This window comes from Zeus faber, assembly GCF_960531495.2.
Source record: "Zeus faber genome assembly, chromosome: 11".
Taxonomy (NCBI): domain Eukaryota; kingdom Metazoa; phylum Chordata; class Actinopteri; order Zeiformes; family Zeidae; genus Zeus; species Zeus faber.
In genome coordinates, this window is record NC_137205.1 from 22,398,757 (window position 1) to 22,417,498 (window position 18,742).

At 46.9% G+C, this 18,742-nt stretch overlaps 1 protein-coding gene across 1 annotated transcript in view; it reads left to right on the top strand.

Annotated features, from left to right (window-relative positions):
- The window catches only part of LOC307236427 (RNA binding protein fox-1 homolog 3-like), a gene marked incomplete at its 3' end in the record, with an annotated part of 282,198 nt that overhangs the window by 2,197 nt on the left and 261,259 nt on the right, over window positions 1–18,742 (top strand). The window lies entirely within an intron of this gene.

An 18,742-nucleotide genomic window follows, 5' to 3' on the forward strand; every position in this document is an offset into this window, starting at 1 on the left:
GAGTAATACACACAAATAGACTAAATGTACATGACTTTTGTCCAAATTCATCCAATCTTAAAAGTGCTGAGAACTAACTTGATGATTTTCCCCAATCAATGTCGGTACGTTGGAGAGACTAAAGCATGAAATACATTGAAAAGATTAATAGTATAATAAATAAATAATAAATCAAATACATCATAAATATATAATACGTGAAATATAAGGAAAGTCATTACAAAATGACATGTAGTAAAGTACTTGTTTTCCGGTATTTTTTTTAAATATTTTCTGAATCCAGCTTTCTTATTTACTTTAGTCAAAATTATTTCTTTAAGGTTGTGCACAAATGTATTATTTATGTAAAATTATTTTATTATATAAATAACAATAAACAATTATTAATGGGTGAGTCTATATATATATATATATATATATATATATATATATATATATATATATATATATATATATATATATATATATATATATAAATAGTGTAATTATGTGTGGTTTAACAGACAGCTAATGCTGTGTCTGTGTGTGTGTGTGTGTGTGTGTGTGTGTGTGTGTGTGTGTGTGTGTGTGTGTGTGTGTGTGTGTGAGTGTAGGGGGGGGTTTTCTGCCTGTATTTTTCCACCTTCCCTCCCAGCAGTAGCAGCTTGCATCTCAGTGTGTGTGTGGTATATTCCCGTCCTGTGTGTGTGTGTGTGTGTGTGTGTGTGTGTGCGTGTGTGCGTGTGTGCGTGTGTGTGTGTGTGTGTGTATGTATGTGTGTGTGTGTGTGTGTGTCCTGCCTTTCCCCTGCAGCCAAGGAATGTCCTGGCATCCCACCATCCTTCACACCTCACTCCCACGTCCTCTGCAGGTTCGCGGGCTGCTCGCTCTACAATGCCTAGGTCAGCGTTTGGACATCTGGGGTGTGTGTATGTGTGTGTGTGAGTATTTATTGTGTGTGTCTATAAGTGTGTGTGTGTGTGGGAGGGGGGTGGGGGTTGAACTGGGTCAAAGTTCCAAACTAATTCTAACCAAGGGTTGACACTCAAGTGTAAGAATGAGTGGCTTTCGTAATCAGTCGTGACCCTTACTTCCTAATTTAAATAATTTTTGCCAGATTCCTACCGTTGCAAAGGGAAAAAAAGTACTTATTAACTACAATAAATATGAGGGATATAAAAAAAATGGTTCGATAACATGATAACATCAAAAAATAAATGTACTCATGAACAATAGCTCTTTCCAAGTCACTCATCAACTATATAGTGGACTAACTAGCGTGTTGGTTATTTTGAAGGGTGTTCCAAATGTAATGAAAAAAACAACGACAGTACCCCCCCAAAAATAATACCCCAAATGCCAAAACGAGGATAATTTCCCAAAACGATGGTAATACCCCAAACCGATGACAGCACCCCAAAATAATAATACCCCAAAATGATGAAAATACCCCAAAACTATGATAATAACCCAAATCAATGATAATACCCCAAACAATGATAATACCCCACAATAATAAAAATAACCCAAATCAATGATAATACCCCAGAACAATGAAAATACCCTTAAACGAGGATAATGCCTTAAAACTGTCATTATAACTCAAAAATATGATGATACCCTCAAACGATACTACCCCAAAACATTGATGAATGCATTTGAGTGCAGTTTATTTAAGACTGTAATAACACTGTAGACATTGTAATAATTAATAATTTCATAGTAATAATTTATACCTAATTTGAATTCCCGTGCACAGAATCATACTTATATTCTATATATTCTTTGTACTTTTGGCTGTTTCTGTCATGTAATTTTGTATATTTGGCTTTTTTTTCCAAGCTTTTTTTCCCGATGCTAATTGTCTACAGAGAATGCACCACCCCTCACCCATGCACAAATTCCTCATATATGTAAATGTTCACAAATTGTTCACTTCACTCTTCAGAGAAAACTCTCTGTTTTTGTTGCCTCGTTGTTGCTCGCTCCTCCACACAAAGAGGGGAAAAGCGAAATGCTGCATATTTGCATATAATGCATATTTTTGGTAATCGAAATGATCTGAGTGGCCGGGGTCGGGCTCCAACTTTTGGCCAGCGTTGGCTCCGCTGCGGTGGTTACAAACAGAGGGTCATGGTGCGAGATGTTGAGTGGTTCTGGGCAGTTTGACACCACACGCTGTCTGACTCCACCAGTTGGCAGGGAAAGCAGCCGGACAAAGAAAAGAGAACGTTTCCGGAACAAGCCGGAGATCACGTGCGGCTGGAGCGGCCTCGGCCTCCACCCGGTTCTTCTATGAACCTTGATATTTTCCATCTTTTCAGCACAATGATTCTCAGCCTTCAATTCATATCAAGGACCGGTATTTTGAAACGCTGTGGACCGTGGGGCCCCCATTTGATTTGAAGATTAAGTAGGGACCCTGATTTTGGGAGATTTTCATCATATATGCATACCTGTCAACATCGGTATTTGAAAATCAGGAGGTGGCGGTATGAGAGAGTGACGGAGAAAGCGTCCCCGTGACGCATGGTTACGCTCAGGGCTGTTTCTTGCTTCATTCAATTTCAATGAACACGTCCACTCTCAAAACCGCTGTTGTGTTTGGTGTTGTTTGGCCAAACGGGGAACGGCAACGCAGCCTGCCATCACCGCCGACTCTGGGTTTTTTTTTGTTTGTTTTTTTGTTTGGAAAACCTTAAAAATATGGGATATTTATGGGGAAAAAAAAACAAAAACAAAGGAAAAACAGGAGGGTTGACCGCTGTGGATATATGGGGTTCACCCCCTGAAACCTCCTTGAAGGAGCCTCTGGGTGGGGGGGTGGGGGGGGGGGTTTACACTCCTCCGTCGCGTCAAGAGGAAGGGACGCAAACATCGCTCTCTCTTTTTTTTTTTTTTTTGCGCACTGCGTTTGTAATTCCCGTCCTTCTTTTCTTCCTCCCGAGGCCTGGACCCGCCCCACCGCCACCACCCCCACCACCCCCACCACCCCCACCACCCCCACCGCCCCCTCTTTCAAATCTCCGCTGCTCCAGCCATTGCCATTTCGCTTCTTCCCATTCATTTCCCTCCGGTCCCCCCCCGCCCTCTCTCTCCCCCTCTCTCTCCCTCTCTCTCTCCCTCTCGCTCTTTCTCTCTCTCTCACTCTCCCTCTCTCTCTCTCTCTCACTCTCCCTCTCGCTCTCTCTCTCTCTCCCTCTCTGTCTTACCCTCGTTTTTTATGGTGGCAGTTAAACTGGACCTCCCAGCCGCCCGACAGTGGTTTTTATAGTCCTTGAAGTTATTAAACATGTATAATTACTTTTAGTCTGCCCCGCCGTTGATGGAGGGAGAGAGAGAGAGAGCGAGGGAGAGAGACAGAGAGAGAGAGAGAGAGGACTTGAAACCAAACAAGAGACTTGTCTCCACCGTCCTCATTTCTCACAGAGATGGAGAGAACGTGAGGACGGGTCGTTGTACTTTTACTCTTTCCCACCCTTTTTTTCTTCTTTTTTTTCCCCCCGTTGGGTTGGAAATAAATACCGTCGTGTGGAAGTCCTGCCGTGGTCGTGCCGTTCATAATTTTTGGGACGAAGAGGCCCTCTTTCCCACAGTGTGTGTGTGTGTGTGTGTGTGTGTGTGTGTGTGTGCGCATGTGTGTGTGTGTGTGTGTGTGTGCGCGCGTGTGTGTGTGTGTGTGAGTGTGTGTGTGTGTGTGTGTGCGCGCGCTCATGCTTCTTGGGGGTGACTGTGCAGGAGTGGGCCGGTGGGTATCATCGTATTAAAGGGTACAAAAGACACCGACTGCCCGGGAGAGAGCCGCACGCTGGGGGTCGATGGAGGCCGGCGTTTCCAATGGCGTTTATCTCCTATTCATTAATTCACCGGCTTGCTGTGTGAGGGGAGCGGCTCTAATTTAACCTTTTTCTGTTTTCTTTTTTTTTTTTCCCCCTGCCCCCAGCGCGAGGGGGCTCTTTTGAAGAGGAGAGCGGGAGCGTTAAGGTCACGCTCCAGCAGGGGGCGCTCACCCTGTTGCGCGGGCTGACAATTGATTTAGGTCATCCGGTGAAGGACGCGGGACGCGGCGCGGGCTTTTGTGACATTTTGGACACGGCGTCTCGCTGGGACGGTCGCCGGGCGTCTCCCGCGTCGTCGCGTCGGACATCGGGGGAAAACAAACCGCGATTGTTTTCGCCGACGACGCCGACGCCGACGCCGACGCCGACGCCGACGCCTCGACTCTGAGCGTTGGTTCCATTGTGGGTGCGGAGGATGATGGGTAAAAAAAAAAAAAGAAAGATGGTGGCGGGAAGGGGGCGGTGGGTGGTGGTTGGGGGCATGCTGGGCAGCCTGGGCTGGGGCTGGGGTTGTCTGAGGACAGGGGATTGGGTGGGAGCCCCTGCATTTCTGTCAACACAGAGACACCTGGTGGTCAGGGGCGGGATCGCAGCGTTTCTTTTTGTTTTTGTTTATGAATCAATACGCAGTCCCCGTTCTAAAAAAAGAACGCCTATGGTGACCACGGTAGTCCAGCAATTATATATTATGAGAGGAAAAGTGTTTATTTAAATCATATATAACTATCAACAGCCCATTTATATATTATAATTATATATAGACCAACCTAATCCAATATGTGATTTCAGTAATCCACAGTTGATATGTTTGGTTTACATGCATGCACAGCTGGCTCATGAAATAATGTGATCATTCATTTTTGGAGTGGAGCCCTCAGACTCCCACGCCTGTGTTATGTCGGCCGCCTTGGCCAGAAGATGGCAGCAGTGGTCCGGATTTGGATGCCTCGGCCTCAACCGTTAACACGCCGCGAGGGCGACATGATGTTTGCCTAATCTTGCCACTTCATTCTTAACATGGGCCTTGAGGTACATATGTGTTCAGGGTTCCATCGAGAAACCCCGTTTCTGTCATGTTTCAGACGCTCAGGGGAAAGCCGTGGGTTTTTATTTCTTTTCTTACATCGTCATACACGCGCGGTCGCGGAAGTTCTTTAGTTCTAATTATCAGGCACGTGATTGGTCGTGAGGAGCTCTGGAATGTTCACGTCATGGGAATTTATTGTGGCAGGTTATTTCATCCAGTGCACAGAGACCTCCTCCAGATGGACGTGTTGGACTGTGGTAGCAGCCGCTGATTGACCAGCCCGAGGTGGCTGCTTCTAGGCTGGAGAGATCAATGTATTTATGTATAAGGTGGACTATGTTAGGATATATATACAGTATATATATATATATATATATATATATATGTGTAGAGAGATTGAATATCACTTATGATCTTCTTAATCGTTGAAACTGACCCCAATCTCAATTTCAATTAGGCAATAATCTGCGGATGGCAACGGTGCGTGTAGATGTTATTTAGAACTAAAAACTTCCAAATCAATGCGGCTACGACGACCCAACTGGCAGCGATATTCATTTTTCATTCCGCTCGGACCGCCAGAACATACATATTTTCGCACATACATACATATTAAGACACGTGGCCCGTGTGGGGCGTGTATGTGGATTCAACTATTTTCGGCTGAAAAATAATCCGGCGCACCGCCATTCAAAATCTCCATGGATAAAACATCCCCCGTAGGATCGGCCACGCCGGGACTTTCAACTTTGCATCGTTATGGGGTTCCACCTCCCCCTTCCGCCCTGCAGAAACTGGGAAAGCGGGAACGTCTGCAGCAGGAGCGGTCAGTCAGCCTCCCGGAGGTGGTTTCCGCATAAAACCCCTGGAACGGGACCGCGGAGCTGCCCGAGTTTGCCGCACGTTAAATAACAAAAAGAAAAGGATCAGGTCACAGCAAACAATGACCGCCGCGTCCCAAACTTGAAGCCACGTCGGCGCAAGAGCGGTTCATCACGTGCTTCACAAAATACGTTTTGGTTTTTTTTCCACAGTGCGCAACACGGCGTCGCAGCTCGGCTCAGAGGCTCTGGAACTGAGCGGCGGAGGCGAGTTCTCCTCGGTGATCATTTGTGCGTCAGCCTTTGGCAGAGCACCGGGAGTACCCGGGTTTGGATTAGGCGGACCCCGCACACCGCCCACGCCGAAAGCCACGCCGCGACCGTAAGGTTCGTTCGGGCGACGCTCCGTAGTTCCGCCGAAGGCTGCGGCAGGGAACGGCCATCTGCGCTTCCGGCTTTTTCGGGGAAGGCCCTCTCCGGCTTCCGGCGCGGCGACGGGGGAAATGATCCGTCAAGATCGATCTCGACCGGGGGCTCGGACGGAGCCCCGACCTCGGTGCCGGCGAAATATCTTTGGGATGAATGGGGACGCCGGCTGCCGAGCTCGCATTGACCCGGCCCCAGAGCTCGGCCCCACCGATTGATTTCAAGAGGATAATTCATTGTTTTTCCCGCATGAACCGATCGGGCCCGGCTTCAGTTTGGGGCCCACGCCTACAAGCAGATCCGGTTTGAAGAAACTGCCCTGAACCGCCGCAGATCTTCTGGGCGAGCCGGGGGGCAGAAAGGGACTTGGACCCGCCCGGGTTCGCCGCCAGATCGGGGAACGAGGCGGACGGATCCAAAATGTCAATTATGGAACCAAAAATATCAGTCTTTAAATCTGACCAGACTACGATCTACAGACATACAATTTTGGTCTTTTAGCTTTGGGGTTTGGGGTAGATAGGACACCTTCTATTTAAGGACTTACTCACACTTCTGTAACAGCGAGTGAATTGTGCCAAACCGAAAAAGTACATGTGTATGTGTGGTTGAAACCAGTCAATCTGCCGCGGACAACAGATCGAGAGTTAACTCTCCGTCCGATCGTGTCAGCAATCCTCCGGACGCCCCGTCTGGAATAAACAAACACGGGCTTAATTGTTTCGGGCGGAAATAGGCTGAATCCAGCTCTGCGGCGCTTATTAAAAAGCTCTCCTAATCTGTAGAAGAGCACACGCTGCTCCGAGATAAAGGCCACCAAATTAATTACCGGTTAATTATCTCTCCTCACGACAGTTTGCTCAAAAACAGCACAATGGACTTTCTTTCCGTCGTGTTCCTCCTCCTCCTCCTCCTCCTCCTCCTTACATAAGTTTCCTTTTTTTTTTGCGATGAAGAGGTTATTTATTTCTGCAGTGTATCGGGCCGTGCAACCCTTTTCGCGGCTGCACCTCCAACTCGCCGGGAAGGGGGGAAAAAAAAAAAAAAAAAAAAAAGGCGGGCGGCTCAGGAGGAAAAATACCATTTGAATGCAAATAAGCGTTGTAAACACAACATGCTGCCTTGATTACAGGGCGGTGGGGGGAAAAAATAAAATAAAATAACACAGGAAATAATCCCAAAGTCCGAGTGCCGAACACAAACGATAACCTCAATTTAACCGGATGCGCACGAGTCGGCGCTTCTCGGCGAGACTTGTAGGTTCTAATCTCACGGCGTGCGCATCATCAAGATGAACCGGAGGGGAGTTCTTATTATCTGAACGTAAACAGAAAACCTGTGAGTTTAAAGTTGATGGGTTCAAAAAAAACAAAAACAAACCAAAAAAAACAACACACTTTTGAACTTGCATGACCGGCCTGACGACATCTGTTCCTGTCTTGCTGTTGTGACGCCCTTGAGCCAGGCACTTCAATCCCAGCCATGTACTGGGTAAGATCGCTGGCCTGCTTGTTGTCCTACCAAATCGACCATACGAATATGTGTTTTTTTTCCTTTTGTTTTTTTACTTGATTAATGAATAAACAGACTCGGATTTTGATTATTTAATAATCAAAATCCGAATCTGTTTATTCGGCCGAGTACGTTTTCGTATACAAGGGATTTGTAAATGTGAGGATCCCTGTATCACTGTCCTGACAATTGGCATAAAAAAAGTGTAACTGTCAATAGAGAAAAAGCCAAATATACAAAATAGCCAAATTAAAAAATGAAAAAGAAAATCCAAATGAAAGCAAATATAGAAAGACGGCCAAATAGAATTAACAAATAAAAAAAATTATAATTATATGCAAAATAATAAATAGCCAAATATACTAAAATAGCAGAAACAAAAGAATAATGATAATTTGGCAAATAATAAAAACAATATCCGGAATATATTAAATGTGATTCTATGTACAGGACAGTGCAGCTTAAAAGATGGAAGGAAGCATATTAGACAGTGAACGAGCCTTCAGTCGTACACACTGCTACACCGCGAGGACCAGACAGTACACACTGAGTGTTGCTCTCTTTTTTCGGGGTGGGCTTTGGGTGGGGGTACGGTGTATTTCAGTGCAGATCTGGGATGCTGGGACCGGGGGGTGGCGGCGGGAGGGGCGGTGGGGGAGGGAAGGGGACGCCCGGCGCAAAATGAAAGGCTAAGTGACGGAGGCAGGCGAGCTTGTCATCGCATTACCTCGGCCCCGCGCTGTAATGGCGAGGCGGCCGCTGTCAGCCCCGTCGCAGCCAGGGAATAGAGGGAGAAGAGGAGGAGAGAGGGAGGGAGAGAGAGGGAGAGGGACGGAGGAAGGAGGCTGCGCGGCAACTGGAGATAATTGAAAATCCAAAAAGACTGCGACTTAATTTGATTACGCCGAGGCAATCGCAGAATTGCTCCCATTATTAAAGAGATTTGATCATGACGCCGAGTCGAGTAATTATAGGTGCCGAGGACTGGAGGAGGGACATTGTGTGTGTGTGTGTGTGTGTGTGTGTGTGTGTGTGCGCGTGTGTGTGTGTGTGTGTGTGTGCGCCCACGCCTGCTATGTCCACATCTGTCCACACACTCAGAGAGAGAGAGAAAGAGAGAGAGAGAGAGTTCTGATCCCTTTGAAGGTGTGTGTGTGTGTGTGTGTGTGTGTGTGTGTGTGTGTGTGTGTGTGTGTGCGTGTGTGTGTGTGTGTGTGTGTGTGTGTGTGTGTGTGTGTGTGAGAGAAACATTTTGACTTTGCAGAATTTCCATTCCCAGCTCAGAGCTGATCCGACTCTTCTGACGCGTTAACACCGACACAGTCAAACACACTCCACAAACGGCCGGATCGCTTGAAAAGAGCCAAACTTTCCATCACCGTTCCCTCCGCTGATGTTTTCTGTTTAGTTTTTCGCTTTTTTTTCTTTTTCCGAGCGCTCGCTCGGGAAGACTTCACGTCGGCTTCCGGCCCCCGTTCCAAACCTTGGGACGAGACGGGTGACGGAGGTTTTTGAAAGAAAAAGTAAACACGCGGATCAAATGGATGAAACTGCTCCTCTCGTCTCTCTCTCTCTCTCTCTCTCTTCTTTCTTGAGTTTTTTTTTCTTTCCTTCCAATTTCGCCCGAACCCAGCGAACGTCCTGTTGTAATGTATGCCCCCTCATGCAGCGCCCTCGTATCCTCCCCCACAGACTCCCCCCTCCTCCCCCCGTCCTCCCCCGTCTCCCGCCCACCTCTTGTCGGCCTCCGGGCGTTAAACTTCATCTGAGGGATTAGGGAATCCTTTGTCACTGGAGTCATTGACATTTTAGTAAGCATTAGTGGAAATTCTAATGACATCTGGACGATATCCAGACGCCAAATGTACTGTGTGTGTGTGTGTGTGTGTGTGTGTGTGTGTGTGTGTGTGTGTGTGTGTAGGAGTGTGTGCGCGTGTGAGCGTGCGTGTGTGTGTGTGTGAGAGAATTTTTGTATGGTTGCATTGTCCTTTACAGTGTGTATGCCGGTGTGTGTATATGCATTTGGTTTGGGTTTTGAAATGTGTGTGTTAAGCGCGGCTACACACTGATCAAGCAGATTTTGGGCCAGTTTCAGATTTTTTTTGATGGCTCAAAAGATGACCTTACCAGGTTTTTCTCTTCGGTGTGAGGTGTGTTATGAGTTACGTTTTTTTACTCCCCCTCCCCCTGATCTGCTCCGAAGTCCGTCCCGGCCGCACCCGACCAAATGTCAATTATTTTTTTCACACTTTGAACACAATCCGATATGCTGTAGTAATCTGATGTCCTGTGCCCGAGGACGGCCGAGGACCGATATCGCAACTAGTTCTTCCTGCCCGTTGTCCGCCATGTTTGTTTACTGTTCAGTCACAATTCATCGCTCAGGATTTGCCGGATTCAAACGAGGCACGAGTCCGGCGGAGCCACGCCTCCGTGTCAAATCAGGTGTGGCTGCGCGAGGTGGGGACTCTGGTTGTCGGTGAACGGGGTCTGTTCCCGTGTGCGGCTGTTTCCGTCAAATCGTTGCTCTCCCCGCGCTGCACTGTCGGAACAAGGCGGTTCGATTCCCAGGAGGTTCTTTATTCGTCACACGGCACACACACAAAATTCCAAATCCTGTGCATGTTTGTGTTGGGGCCCCGTGTGAGCACGGGGAGAACATGCAAAAACCTCGCACGTAAAGGCCCCTCCACGGGGAGGCCAACCAACCGCAGCAAGGCACCAACGGCGCCACGGGCGGGAGTCGAACCCAGGACCTCCTCGCTGTGAGGCAGCAGTGCACCGCAACGTCTGTTCAGATTTGGACGGTGTTGTCACCTCCTCTCTCCTTTCTTACTTAGTTCGGAACCCTCTGCCTTTGTCCAATTCTCCAGCTCTCTGCCTTCTCCCCTCTCCTCTTTCCACCTTTCGCCTTTCCTCTCCATCCCCGCCCTTCTCTCTCCCTCTCTCTCTCTCTCTGTCTCTCTCTCGTTCCTCCTCTCTTCTCCCCGTCTCCTTTTCTCGCCTCTCTTTCTCTCTCTCCTCCTCCTCTCCTCTCCTCGTTTCTCCCTCCTCCCTTGTTCCTCTTCCCTCCGCCCCCCTCGCTATCTCTCCTCCTCCCTTCCCCTCTCGCTCTCATTCCTCCCTCCCTGCCCGTCCATCGCCTGCCTTTCTCCTCCGTTTCCCCCCCGTTGACTTCCCGTTTCATCGCTCTCTTCCTGTTTTCTTTTTCTTTTTCTGAGTATCTCCTCTCCTCCTCTCCCCTCTTTTTTACTCTCCTCTCGCTGCCTCTGTCATCTCCATTCCCTCCCTTCTCCCCCCCCCCTCTTCTTCTCCACCTCTCTACCTGTCCATCACTTGCCTCTCTCCTCCGGTTCTTCATCTTTACAGTTTTATCTCTCTACTTGTCTCCGTGGGGGTTTCGTCTACCACCCGCCACCCAAGTGGCGTGTTGAGGGCCCTCAAGCACAGAGACACAGAAGACGATGGGTCGTAGAAAACACACAAGTTTATTGTGGAGACGGGGCTTGATGGAACGAGCCCCGGAGCAGATGGACCCAGGTCATGACGGGGGCTCCTCTCTCCCGAGTGAGTGTGGGGATGGGGGTTTTGCCCTGTTGCTCGATAGACCCACCAAGGAGCAACGGGTATGCAGCCACCCTGATCCCGGGTCCCCAATCACCTCGACCCAGGTCAGGTGTGGCTGCTCAAACCCCGCCGTCCCCACACCACAGTCTAATTCCTTTCTTTCTTTTTCGTCGTTTCTTTCCCCCATTTTCCCCTTTACACCCGCCCTCTCCTTGTCGCTCTTCTTCTTCTCTCTCGCTCTCTCGCTCTCTCTCTCTCTCTCTCTCTCTCCCTTTCTCTCTCTCTCTCTCTCTCTCTCTCTCTTCCCTTCCCAAACCAGATTTAAAAGTGACTGTGTTGGTAATTCTGTGCTGTCCTGAATGGAGCCACTTCTCCGTCTTGCTGTGTTTTATGTTCTGTAGATGTGTGTGTGACAGGCTGTCGCTGTTCCCGTCCTTAGTGGCGGCAATAAAAATACAAGTGGTTTGAGGTTTATTTATTTATGCCTCTCCGGCTCCGTTTTCCTCTTCATTTCAGGGGCCAAAGAAGCGGCGAGCAAGTGCCGCTGAGGCTGCAGAGATGAAGTTAGCATTGATTGCTTTATTGGTGTGGTTGGGCTGCTCCGTATCGGGGCGCGTTTGATGCGAGCAAAGGCATTTGTCTTGTCTCGTGCTGTCTCTATTTTGTCGAAAGATCATTCGTTTCTCTCCCTCAAAGCCGGGATTTATTGGAAATACACCCCCAGGCCTCCGGCAAAAGAGGAAAGCAAGTGCTTTTGTAATGCACCTTCTGCTCTCTTTTTTGCTGTTGTTGTTTACATAATAAATGGAGACGTTTGTCCGAGAGCTTGGAACAAACGACTCGATTTATTATTGGACCTTTGTCTGCGTTGTTATTGGATATACGTTGCCTGGCCATTATCACCCTCATTGGAGCATTTGCGAGTAATGTTACAGTTTAATTCGATACCTAATTACGTTAAATAACGCACATGTAGCTAATTGGCAACGGCAATTACAATGTATCCCACCTCCCGGAGCATTGATTTAACCGGCGTTCAGAAAAACAGCACAGCCTAATGGATAAAGCATTAAATATCAGACAATGCAGTCACCGTTTTTATGTTTTTATGAACGCTCTGCGGCATTTTGCGGTTTTTCCTGTTTGGCTTGACGTGCCGATTTCTGCTTTGCTGAGCTGCCGTCCTCTCCAGACCTCTTTGTGGATATGTTTCAGTGAGTCAATACCACACTCTTCTGGCATCAACCGTCAATAGTCGGCCCATTAAAATTGGGGGATTGCTTAACGCAACGCAGTAAGATGCATTATTATTATTTTTTATTTTTTTGCTGTACAGAGTATTTGCAAATAGCCCCTCAGATCAATGGCCTTTAAGTGCCTTCTGAAACCATTGTCTGCAAACAATTGGAAATCCTTAGGAGGATGGGGAGGGCAGGGGTAGTGGTGTTGGTGGGTAACAGGGTGAGGGAGTTGTCCCGGCACCCAGGCAAATTAATTACCCTCGTGAAGATTGAAGATCTGTAAGATTTGCTTCTTTCAGCCATTATCAAGTGAAACTGCAAACAATTGTTTGGTCCACTCAGGGTAATGTAGCCCAAACAATGGCTGGCTCGGCGCGGCGTACGGATCATTAGCAGCTCATCACGGGACCCTTATCCCGCCAAACAGCCTCCCAGGTTCAAGGGAAAGAGAGGTGGTCGGTCAGTGGCCTCCTGGGAAGGCGGCAAGTGTACTTTGTCGAAGTACGGCTTTTTGCTGGGTTTGCACGGCCAGAAGATTGGTCCACATTGTGACCAATTTGAAGTGTTGCACCCCCACCCCTCTCTCAGAGGTCCTCTGAAGAATAAGTATCACTATTATTGTCACTGAAAATGACAGTATTCATATTGCTAGTCAGTATTGGCGAGTACCGGAATATTAAGTCCCCAAGAGTGAGTATTTCGTATTCATCCTCAGTCTGAAAGTAATTCCCTCGAAATTATACATAATAATATATAGATAATAATATATGATAATACATCTCCTCTCAAGGGTTGTGATCTACTCTTACACCACAGCTATTTCTGGTGTGGTCTTTGTATAGGTTCCCAGCCGGGTTTCCTCCTACTTCCCAGTGGAGTTTCACTAAAAGTCGGAGTGTGCCGGACAATGGTCAGCCGCAGTTCATCTTGGCTTTAGCTTGAGTTTGATGGAACTGCACTGGGATGCTTAACCTAGGCCTCCTTCCAGCAGAAGAGGTGAACACAGCCATGATACGTTCCCTAAAAACCATTGAGAGAAACACCCCATCACCAGGCCAAAATGATTCAGACACTAGAGAGAGAAATAACTTTTGAGTGTAATGCTGTAAGGTGGTGTATTTTGCAAGTGAAGTATGAATGATTGAGATAATATCTATGTAATTGATAATCAATATCAATACCTTGTATTGTAGGAAATTTGTTGTTCACTGTAAAAAGTGAAATGCGCTCCCCACGAGAAACTGAGAAAAGCACAGACAGAATAGAGCTTACGTACGGAGGAAGCATAATGCCCCGTGTCAAAAACCGCCAAATTGAAATATCCTGTTAAATATGCAAAGTGTCTGCGGTCTGTGTGCTGAATGATAATGGCCGTGCACCTTGTCGCCGCTGCTGACTCCGTTGGCTCGGCTTCAAAGGCCTGTTGACTGACTTTGAAAGGACCTTGTGTTTCCTGACTCTGGGCTTTCTCAGATTGGGTGGAATGCGGCAGAAAGGCAGAAGAGAAGGCGCTGGGGCGTGCCAGTCAGCGCCCGCCACCTCCAGACGCCGCTGGGATGTTGTGTTGTCGGCCTTTGAAGTGATAAAGAGGCAGCACCCAGTGCCGCCTTTCGGGGCGGTCGGCTCCCGATTTTCGGCCTTCGGTTCCTCTGATGCTCTCATATGTGTTTGTTTTTGTTTTGGTCAAAACTGACCCTGCCGCTCAGTGCCACGCCAATTCTTGTTGCTTTACCCCGGTAAGGCTCTTTAAAGCAGGGGTCCATTCGAGGCAATGGGTTCCATAAAGTCAAATATTGGTTTAAAAATCCATGTGAGGATTTGAACGTAAGTTCAAATATTAAATGTAACAAAATCCATGACTATGTCCCTTTACCGTACATTCCAGAATCCTTGCTCTCTCTGCCACGAAAACGGAGCCAATTGAAACAATGGCATCTGCACAGGTTGTTTTGAATAGTCTCAGATTGAATCAGGTGTGATTGTGTGGGTCTTTTAGGAGGGAAAAAAATGTTGTGAACCCCTGATTTAAAGGACCATACTGCTGTCAAATTGATTTTGAATATTGTCCCTATTTGCCAGATTGAAGCAAGTCGCATTTTCTACAGATTGATCACCGTCACCGGTTTTCCCTCAAAGTGCTCCTTTTTAAACTCGGTTTCCTGTCAAGTCCCTGCGCTTCCGGTACCCACGTGTATGACTCGATGAATGTCCTTCGGGAATCATAGGAAGTTCGAGCCGCCACCCCCACCCCTCTGTGATGTATTTTCACGTGTGAAACGGCCTCACGCCGGGTGTGAGAAACGGTTCCGCTCTCGCTAATCCTCTACCGATCATTAGAAGGACACTATCACCTGGCGAGAGGTATTGATCAGGTGCAGGTATTTCATATTACATCTAATAACCTGCGCTCTTTTGGGGCGGAATGGCCAGCGCCCACAGCGAGTCGAGCGGGTAGAACCTGCTGTTGTCCCATGCTAATGAAGATGGAACTCTTTCATTTTTACACTTAATTAGTCCATCTTTAACCACTCTACCGTACCTCTCTCTCTCTCTCTCTCTCTCTCTCTCTCTCTCTCTCTCTCTCTCTCTCTCTCTTACCCCTCTGTTCATTTGATCCCCCCTTCTCTCCCTCTCTCTGTCCCCCTCCCTTCTTTCATTTCATCCCTCCATCTCCCTCCCTCCCTCTCTCATCTCCTCCCTCCTCTCTGTCTCTCTCTCATCTCCTCCCTCCTCTCTGTCTCGCTTTCGCTCTCACTCTTTCGCTGTCTCCTCTCTCCCTCCCTCTCCCCCTGCTCTCATTCCACCCCCCCCCTTCTCTCTCATTCTCTCTTTCCTTCCAGCCCCTCATTTTGTTCCATCCCTCCTTCTGTCACTCTCTCTCTCTCCCACTCGCCCCTCCTTTCATTCAACCCCTCCTCCGCCCCTCTTTTGTTCCCTCTCCCTTTAACCCCCTTCTTTCATTTGATCACTCCTCTCGCTTGCTTTCTCCCTCTAGGTATGGAAACCCTGAGTCAGTGTCAGCTAAATTTTGAGTGTTTTATTGCTGCTGGGGGGGGGGTTGGCCTCCGTTTGGTGTTGCGGATGTGTGGTGTGGGGTTGGTGTTGTTTCAACAGCCACGCCTGTCTTGGGTCTAGGTGATCGGGGCCCGGGATCAGAGGTGGCTGGACGCCTGTTGCTCGTCAGAGCATTCAACGTGTCCCTCTGCTCCCGGCTTGTTACATCTGGCCCACTCTCCACTGGTGTGTTTGCAACATCTCTGCCTGTGTCTCTGTGTCAGGCGGCCCAGAAAACTCCACTCGGGTGACGTGTGGCAGGCGGAACTGCCACATCCCCCTTATCTCTCTCTCTCTCTCTCTCTCTCTCACTCTCACCTCTCCTCCTCCTCTCATTTCATCCCCCTTTCTCTCTCCCCTTGCCTCTTATTCTGTAGCTCATCTCTCTCCCTCCAACCTCTCCTTTGATTCTACCCCCCCCCCCCATCTCTCTCTCCCCCTAAACCCTCCTTTGATTCTATCCTCCCATCTCTCTCCCCCTCTAACCCCTCCTTTGATTCTGTCCCGCCACCCCTCTCTCCCTCTAGCCCCTCCTTTGATTCCACCCCCCCCATCCCTCTCTCTCTCTTGCGCTCCTCCTCTTTACACTCTCCCAGCAGGGTGTAGTGAGCACAATCCTGTTCGCTTTCATCCCATGACAAAAAAAACCCTGTTTCCGAGGACGCTGTTATATTTTATTTTTTGTTTGTTTGAATTTGCTGTACATAGCAGATCTCGTGCTTGGTTCGGTTGAATGAGTGTGTGTGTGTGTGTGCGTGTCTGTGTGTGTGTCCAGGTCCCGCTGTCACACCCTGCCAAGGACAACTAATTGAAGGTGAATTGATAACGCTCCAGCTGTCTGCAGCGCCGCACTTTGATAAGTCATTCCTCTGGCTGGGTGTGTCTGTGTGTTTGTGTTGTGGAATGTGTATATATAGTGTATGTACAGTTTGTCTCCAGTTTGCTTTTGTAGACTTTGGAAATCAGGTTGCAATAATAAAGAACGTTGGCTGCATGTACATGGGCGAGTGTTTAGATATGAGGTCTGAAATCAAATGATTATAAGTTATAAGCACCTCACGTCAAGATTCTGAACGGTAACAAAAAGGATCATCCAAACTCCCAAATTCAATTATTTAGTTATAATTTGTTAATTAAAATTCCATTCAGAAATTGAAATATTGATATTTTGTCTGGAAGCTACGAGACCATTTCTGCATAACTTGCATAATATTCTATGCATTCTGTACAACCATATTTACAAATAATTTATAAACATTCTTTGGTGGATTAATTTGTTTTCTATTATTTGTTATAGTTCAGTTGAATTCATGAATCATTTATATTATATTTTTTAATATACATTTTATATTATATTCATATATTATATTGTACACATATACTGTATGTGTACAGTTTAACATATAATATGCATATACTGTATATCTAAATAAATTGATGATCAAATCTAATGGTGACCCTTCAAATCCTGAACCAATGCCCAGCCCTAGTGAATAAACAAATAGTGAATCAAATGTTGTTCTGAAGTCTTCAACCATTTTGTTTCAATGGTCTCCAATCTCTTTAATTTAGTACAACAGCTATGCCACAACAGAAAATTTGTTTAATGTCTGTGGAAAATGGAATTTGGGCCGCTGGTAGATCAGAACCTCAGCAAATCACCAGGTAGGTGGGGGTCACCCCAACCACCCTCCCCTCCCCCGTCTCACAACCTGTCTGACCCCCTCCATTGGCCTCACCCCGCCATCCATTAACATGTTAGAGGTGGACACGGGGTGGTGCGAAGCGGAGCAGCGTTTGAATCAATGGCCGTCGCCTTACCAATCTGCCCTTTATCATGTTAATATGATTTCCATTGATGGAACGCTTTTTCAAAATGGCATCCCCCTCTATGTTTTTACATATTGACTTTTTAATTCATGGCCCTCGACGCCGCATCACTCTTGTTGTTGTGCGTCATGCTGTCCCGAGTTGGAGACAGATGCTGCCCTGGCTGTGAAATTGACTTTGGAGCCACAGTTTATTAATAATAATAATAATATTAATATTAATAATAATAATAATAATAATAATAGTAATAGTAATAATAATAATAATAGTAATAATAATAATAATAATAATAATAATAATAATTGTATTATAATTATATTCGTATTTTCTTCTTGGCATTTTTAAAAGGCTAAAAGTGTCAGGGCCACATCATCCGCTGAACCCACAGACATGGTTGAGGTCCTGTTAGAACTGGGACATCTCAGACATCTTGTGGTTTAAGTTTGATCAATGTCAATCTCCATTTCGAGCAGGAATTTGTGAAACACCAATGAAAATTTACCGGAAGTAGCAGAATGTTCATGCATCGCCAGAACACAATATTGACAGAATCTATGAACACGGTTGAGGTGTCATTTAAACCGGTGTGGCAGTTTCGCCTGCCACACGCCAGCCGAGTGGCGTATTCAGAGCCCTCCGGCACAGAGACACAGACGATGGGCTTGAGAAAACACAAGATTATTGTAGAGAGGGGGCTAGGTGGGACCAGCCTCGGAGCAGATGGACAGCATGTCACGACAAGGCTCCTCGCCTGAGTGAGTGTGGGGATGGGGGTTTTACCTGTTGTTCGTTGGACCAATCAACGAGCAAAAGGTGTACAGCCACACTGATCCTGGGCCCAATTACCTAGATGCAGGACAGGTGTGGCTACCACCCTACACCCACACTACAACCGGCATGTCACAGGCATCTTGTGGTTTAAATTTAATCAAAATCGATCCACATAAGGAGCAGATCTTAGTGAAAAACCGAACAACTCAGAAATATTCATCTGGTCTTGCTTAACTGACACATCATTATTCGTAAATAAAATGATGAGATGAGGTTTACAGTAAGACTCTTTATGACCTTATCATACCATTTTCTATAAATGTACAGATTCCAGTTGCGAATGTGTCGGACTGTGTCCAGTGTGGGGTGTAAACTTTGTCTTTTCGTACTTGTTCGACATGACCAACTATCGATTTACATTTATATTTATGCACATTCTTACCTGGTAGACGTCAGTAGATCTTTTTGATTGATATTTTATCTCTGTGGTCCCCATTATTTTGCTGGATAATTGAAAAAATACAGAAAAAGTTATCCACAAAAACTTGTCCCCACGCTGTGTCCACTGGAATGTGCAACTGAGTGATACATTCAAGATCCAGCGAGGTGTCGGAAAAATATACGCCCTGCAATGGTAATTACTCACAGAAATACCACAACGTTTTTTGTTTCTCA